Source organism: Sorghum bicolor, chromosome 3, assembly GCF_000003195.3.
Source record: "Sorghum bicolor cultivar BTx623 chromosome 3, Sorghum_bicolor_NCBIv3, whole genome shotgun sequence".
NCBI classification, from domain to species: Eukaryota; Viridiplantae; Streptophyta; class Magnoliopsida; order Poales; family Poaceae; genus Sorghum; species Sorghum bicolor.
The window spans coordinates 24651024-24658817 of record NC_012872.2 but is presented as its reverse complement, the minus strand read 5'-3'; positions in this window follow the sequence as shown (position 1 = coordinate 24658817).

Below are 7794 nucleotides of genomic sequence, written 5' to 3'. Positions count from 1 at the left end.
CAAAGAGCTCCGGACTCCCGAAATACTCCTCACCGTCTGGGCTCGATCAACACATCACAATCATCACGCATACCAAGACAAACATGCAAGAGAACAATTCTGAAAGTTAGAACAGTACACCAGCAGTAAATAAATTAAATAAAAGTTTTCCAAAATTATCTACGTGCTGCTACGATCACGTCAACGCGAAATTCACGACGCGAAAGTTACGCTTTTAACGGGATTTCAACAGCAATCTACGGTCCTATAATTAACTAGGAAATCTAACAGTGGTAAAGCTAAACAACAGTAGTACCAACGCGAAGCTTATGAAATTACGAAACTAACGCAACTTGAACGGATCGATTCGGAGTTCAAACGATGATTTTGTAGCTAAAACAATGCGGCGGCAATTCTGTAAATAAAGCAGAGTTTAAACAAATTTAAATAAATGAATTAAATCCTGGAAAAAATCCCTCTGGCCGAGGACTGCGGTGCGATTTTCAATATTTTTGGGGGACTCTTTAACAAGATTGCCCCCGAAGGGGTATGGAGCACTCTGGGCCATCGGATTAGAGATCCACGGCTCAGATTACAAGATGAGAAAGAGAGAGAGAAACAGGGGGGCGCGGCCGCCGGAGATGAAGCAGGAGGCGGTCCATGGCCGACCGGCCCGAGCTCGCCGGAGACACCCAAAAACATGCTACAACACTCGGTTTCGCGAACTAAATACACTGGGAGAGAGAGAGGAGGTCGCGGCGAACTCGCTCCCGGCCTCGGAATGACCCGAAAACTCCCCCGCAAAGCGACCGACAGAGCCGCCATTGATGGCACCTTCGAAGCATGCGGGGACGACCCTAGAGAGCACCACCTCGCTCGGGAGAAGGCCGAAGAGGGAGAGGAGGACGAGGCGCACTCACCGACGCGAAGAAGGAAGACGAAGACGGCTCAGAGCAGCGGCTTCGCGCGACCGACGAAATTCTCCGGCGACCCGGCGACGGTTCTCTCTGCGCGCTCGCGGTTGGGAGCAGAGGCGAGGGGAGGGGAACTGGGCAGGAGAAGGAGGCGCGCGGCTCTCAGCCCACTACTTATCTGGGCGCGGGGTAGAGGAGAGGATCGTGGGGGAGCGGGGCGCGGCTTGGCGGTTTTCAACTGAGAGAGAGAAGATCGGGCGGGCGGTAGGAGGAAGGGGAAAGACCTAACGGGTGGGCCCCACCCGTCAGCCGCCAGAGAGAGAGAGGGGGAAGGGAGGGGGAGCCGGCTGGGCCGCGGCCCAGGAAGGGGGCGCGGGGTTTGGGCCAAAATGGCCGAAAAGAAGGAAGGGGGAGAGAGAAAAGCTTTTTTCCTTTTTATTTTCCAAACAAAATTTTCAAACTCTTTTCCAAATGAATTTTTGAATTCAAATTCCTTTGTTCAAAACCACTCATCACATAAAAGAAGTGCACCATCATGCATTCAACAAAAATATTAGTCTAAACTTATATTAAGTTTTAATTTCCCCAAATTTATTTATTTTCTATATTGAAAATGCTCACAAAATTATTTAATAAAGTCAAATTCATCTATTTTTAAAAGAGCCAAATTTTAGGTGTTACAATTCTACCCCCTTAAAAAATAATCTCGTCCTCGAGATTGGGTGATGCTTACTCAAACAGTTGTGGATACGACTTTCTCAAATCCTCTTCTCTTTCCCAGGTGGCTTCATCTTCGGTATAATGGTTCCACTGTACTTTACACATCTTTATAGTTCTGCTTCTTGTAACTCTGTCTGCAGTTTCCAAGATCTTTATCGGGTACTCTTCATATGTGAGATCTTCTTTAACGGTCAACTCTTCTATAGGAATCTGCTCTTCAGGTACCCGCAAACACTTCTTCCACTGAGAAACATGGAATACATCATGTACACCTGACAAGCTCTCACGAAGTTCTAACAGATAGGCTACTTCTCCATGTCTTGCAAGAATCCTGAAAGGTCCGACGTATCTCGGTGCTAGCTTACCCTTCACATTGAATCTCTTCACACTCCTCATTGGAGATACCTTCAGATATACAAAATCACCCTCTTTGAAGCTCAAATCCCTTCTTCGGGTGTCGGCATAACTTTTCTGTCTGGACTGAGCCACTCTTAGATTGTCCCTAATCATCCTCACTTGTTCTTCAGCACTTCTTAGGACGTCTGGTCCAAACACCTGTGTCTCACCAGTTTGATTCCAGAATAAAGGTGTCCTACACTTGCGACCATACAAAGCTTCAAATGGTGCAATCTTGAGACTCTTCTGGTAGCTGTTGTTATAGGAAAACTCAGCATACGGCAGACTTTTGTCCCAACTAGTGCCATACTACAGAGCACAAGCTCTCAGCATGTCCTCCAAGATTTGATTAATTCTCTCTGTCTGTCCATCAGTCTGGGGATGATAAGCAGAACTGAAGTTCAGCTTAGTTCCCAAGGATCTACGTACTTTGTGCCAAAAGTGCGATGTAAACTGAGTTCCTCGATCAGACATGATCTTCTTTGGAACTCCGTGTAAGCACACAATCCTTTCCATGTACAGCTCGGCTAACCTTGCCCCTTTGTAGTTGGTTTTGACTGGTAAGAAATGTGCAACCTTAGTGAGTCGGTCTACTATTACACAAATCGAGTCATACCCACGTTGAGTACATGGCATCCCAGGAATAAAGTCCATACCGACTTCTTCCCATTTCCATTCGAGTATCTGCATTGGTTGCAACAACCCTGCAGGTCGTTGGTGCTCAGCTTTCACCCTCTGACAGGTGTCACACAGAGCAATATAGTCTGCTACATCCCTTTTCAATACATACCACCAATATCTCTCCTTTAGGTCCAAATACATCTTGGTACTCCCAGGGTGTATTGAATAAGCAGAGTCATGCGCCTCACGTAGAATTGTGTCTCGGATAGCCTTCACTTCAGGCACACATATCCTTTTCCCAAACCATAGGGTACCATTCTCATCTATCCTGAAGCCTGGTGCCTTTCCAAGCACTACATTATCTGCTATCTCTTTTAATTTCTCATCCTCCAACTGACTCTTACGTATCTCTTGTTCTAATGTTGGCTCTATCTCTAGACCCATGGTATGATTCACAAAGCCTATGTTGAGGTGTTCTATTTTGGCTTGCAACTCAGCTGGAATAAATGTTAGCTGAACTCTGTTGACATAGCTTTTCCTACTAAGTGCATCTGCAACTACATTTGCTTTCCCAGGGTGATAATGCACTTCCAGGTCGTAATCCTTGATCAGCTCTAACCAACGACGTTGCTTCAGATTCAGGTCTGACTGGGTGAAAATATACTTTAGGCTCCTATGGTCTGTGTAAATTTCACACTTATGACCAATCAAGTAATGCCTCCAGATTTTTAAGGCATGGACCACTGCGGCTAGATCCATATCATGAGTAGGGTAATTCAACTCATGTTTCCTCAACTGCCTAGATGCATAGGCCACTACTCTTCCTTCTTGCATGAGCACACAACCTAAACCTAAGCGAGAAGCATCACAATAGACGGAGAAGCTCTTGCTTAAGTCAGGTAAGGTCAACACTGGAGTTGTGGTCAACCTCTTCTTTAACTCCTCAAAGTTAGCCTGGCATTTGTCTGACCAAACAAACTTAGCACTCTTCTCTAATAAGGCCGTCATGGGCTTAGCAAGTTTAGAGAATCCTTCAATGAATCTCCTATAATATCCGGCCAATCCTAGAAAGCTATGGATTTCACTCACATTGGTCGGCGGTTTCCAATTCAACACATCTTGCACCTAGCTAGGGTCCACGGCTATCCCTCCATTAGAAACCACATGTCCTAGAAAGGAGACCTCCTTTAGCCAAAACTCACACTTGCTTCTTTTGGCATATAGCTTATGTTATCTAAGCTTTTGTAAGACTAGCCTCAGATGCTCCGCATGTTCCTCTATAGTTTTGGAAAAGATAAGTATGTCATCAATGAACACCACTACAAACTTATCCAAGAACTCCATGAACACCTTGTTCATGAGGTACATGAAATATGCGGGTGCATTGGTCAGCCCAAAAGACATAACTGTGTACTCATACAGGCCATACCTGGTAGTAAAAGCTGTCTTAGGTACATCCGATGCACGGATTTTCAGCTGGTAATAACCGGATCGAAGGTCTATTTTTGAGAACACACAAGCACCTTTTAACTAATCAAACATGTCATCAATTCTAGGCAAAGGGTACTTGTTTTTTATGGTTACTTCATTTAGTGACCGGTAATCCACACACATTCTCCTGGTACCATCTTTCTTATCGACAAAGATAACGGGTGCTCGCCAAGGTGATGAACTAGGACGAATAAAACCCTTCTCTAACAACTCCTTAATTTGTTTCTTAAGTTCCTCTAGTTCATTCACTACCATTCTATAAGGTCTTTTAGCTATAGGTGCAGTTCCAGGTAAAAGTTCAATAAGGAATTCGATGTCTCGGTCAGGTGGCATACCTGGCAATTCATCAGGGAACACATTAGGGAAGTCATCCACCACTTGGTTCTCCTCATTGACCTCATCAGTCAACTGGTTCACGGTAGCAGTTGGAGGCGCTTGCACTGCCACTTCTACACAAATTCTATCCCCTTTAGGTGATGTTACTACCACAAACTTCTCCTGGCATTGAATCACTGCCCGATGTTGCTTCATCCAATCCATCCCAAGGATAAGGTCAATACCAGAAGTTCTTAGCACAATGGGGTTTACTTTGAACTCTACCCCCCTTAGAGAAACACTAGTGGAGGGACTCCAATACTTAGCTGGCATAGTACCCCCCGGTGAATTCACTAGCATTGAGTTTTTCATGGCACATAAAGCTATGCTATGTACTCTAACAAAAGCTTGTGAGATGAAAGAATACGAAGCTCTGGAATCAAAACGTACAGTAGCAGGTGTTGATATTTGGTAACGCAATCAGGAAATGATCCGCAAGCGCACGGATATCGGTGAGCATTTCACCCGGGAGGTTATCCAGAGTATCGTATTTATATTTTTACCACTGGGAGAAAGGGTGCATCTGACTAACCAAATCTATTGCTACTATCCCTTTAGGCTACAAAGAATGTTTCTCAATGTGAGTGATGTATAGAGAAGACTGCAACCGTAGTCTCGTTCTAACCTTGGTATGGATGATCTACTGTTCTATTGGGGAAGCTTACGGAATCTAGACACCACAAAGGATGTTCGACCCGCACCTATAAACCTACCCGTCCTGCTAACAAGATATGGGATACAAAGGTAACTCGGAAATGTCACGTTCCTCGCTACTACCACGGTCCAGCTAGTCAGGGGATATCTATGAGTACCCTAGCCTAAACACCACGTTTACGCTAGCAATGATTACTCTAATACTCAACCGGAAGAGGATTAAAGTAAACTCATAAACCAAAGAACAATAAAACAAGAACTTACTAGAATTAGAAGTCGAATTACTGAAGAATCTTAGGAGCAAGCCTCGGGTTAGAAGACTTGATCCCGCAGGTACAACTCGGAGTAGACACCGACAGGCCGGCCTTCATCCGATCTACACCTCCACTCTATCTCTCTCAATCTAGTAGAAACTAGAAGATCTATTTCTACTTACATTGGTTGCTAAGCCTAAAAAGAAATTTTATTTAGAGAAGAGGTTTTCCTTCGAGGGCACCCCTCAATCTCTATGATAACTTCTTGTCTTCTCCAGGGGCCAGGGGGGTCTCCTTATATAGTCCTCCTCCTTTATGCGTTTTTGGGTCGGTAGGCGATGTGGTACTACATTATCCTTGATCCTTTAGGTCGGTGGAACATCATGTGCGAAGAGAGTCCCGAACGAAGTCCAGGACAGGGCGGGCGCCCAGGGAAGGAGGGCGGGCGCCCTGGGCCTGGCCCCTTTCGGCCTCTGCTTTCTCCCCGTGGCTTCTGGAGTCTTCTAGATGGTAGAAAATTGCACGGTGTGTTGATATTTCTCTGTAATCCTGACATGTGGGCCTTTCCTCCGTATTTCCTGATAACCCCCTGCAGAAATAGACAAACACCAAAACTCTTTGAATTCTATTAGATAAAACCCTAAGTCTGGGTGTTGGTTGCATTTGTTTCCTTTTCTTTATTTATTTGATGATTATATTTGGTACTTAAGGACCGTCAACAACTCCCCCAAGCTTACCTCTTGCTCGTCCCTGAGCAAGGATGAACTCAAGAGTTTCTGCAGTGGTTTCATGCCTTAAAAGTACACACGCATTCAAGCAAGATCTCATCTCTGAGTTAGAATAAACTGTTAAGACTTAAAACTTACTCATTTTACCTTTCACCATGGGGCTTGTAACCGTCTTGTGTCTTGAGTAGTTAAAAGATAGAACGGTCAAGTCAAGCGCCATGTCTCTTATTCTTGATCAGCTATAGCTCTGGAGTTTTTGCAGATTTTCAAATAAAACACAGAGATTCCTTGTATGACTCTCTTAGATCTCTCTTTTGTGGTATTTCTGGATCCTTACCAAGGCAGTAATGGTATATGCCTTCTCTCAAAGTATGTAGTATTTGTGGTATGAGGTATAGTGATATTGCCTTCTCTCTAATAAGGTTTTGATATCTGGAGCTCATAGGTGGGAGACAGCTAATACATACTTAAAAGACATTTATTGCATAGTCAAACCATGGATCCAGAGAAACAAGTCAATAAGTCAAATCAAGATGTGCATGTGTGGCGAGTGAATGGTGTATGGTGATGATGGTGATAACAATGGTGAAAGTCTAATTCTACTTTTGCTCTTTTAAGGGGATACATACCTTTCTTGCACTTTGAAGCTTTTTTAGGAGAATGAGATGCTCTATATTTTCTTTTTCTTCCTCTCAGGTGGGTATCTTGTACCCCTAATTCTACTGTCGGACACTTGTCCATTTTTACCTCTCGTCTCACTTTTTCTTTTCTTCGAGGTTCCGGGCACTTGCCCCTTTTTATTTCCTCGTATATTATTTTTTTTCTTCTTTTTTTTAGAGCACTCATCTCCTGAAATAATGTAGCAAGTGGTAGTAACCAAAATAACTGGAGCATTTATTTCGCAGGGAATAACAGGGATAGGAAATTGTTTTTGGCTATTCTCTCTCGGATTAGGAGTAGAATAATTTTGGGTGAATCTAGAGATGGAAATGAGTGGATGTATGTGGATGCGTACTTCCGGAATAGAAGCAGCATATACGAGTGAACATGCAAGTGAGTCTTGATTTTAACTACATGACAAGCTCCTAAGGGTCTACACAGCTTGACCATACTCAATGCTCATAAGCAGTAAAAAGTAAATGTGTGGCTCAAAGTCTAGCAAGCATGTATATATGGCTGTGGTAGGAATTTAAACTCTCATCATACAGGAACTCATCATGTGTTATTTTAAAGATTTTCGAAGATAAAATTCTCCAGAATTCTAGCATCTCTAGGAACAAATAAACAGTAGCTCAACCTTCCCATATCATATCCGTTAACGACTTAGACTTTAGATCAAGTACTCTTCCCACAAGTTAGGTTTAGAGCAGGTTTAAATTATAACAATTATGCCTAAACTTGAGAGATATTTCAATTTTAAGAACTAGTCATGGCAGAGCAACTATTTATCATTTCCATGTGAGAGCTTATCATGAGGGTTCATAGCAAACTTTATTTATTTATTTATTTAGCAAACTAAGCAAAGATATATATATAAGCATAAAATCTTTATTTGGTTTTTCCTGGTTTATGTATATTTATATTTTAATATAGTATAAGTATAAAGATAGATAGATAGATAGATAGATAGATAGAAATACTTATCGGGATAAATGGGGGTGC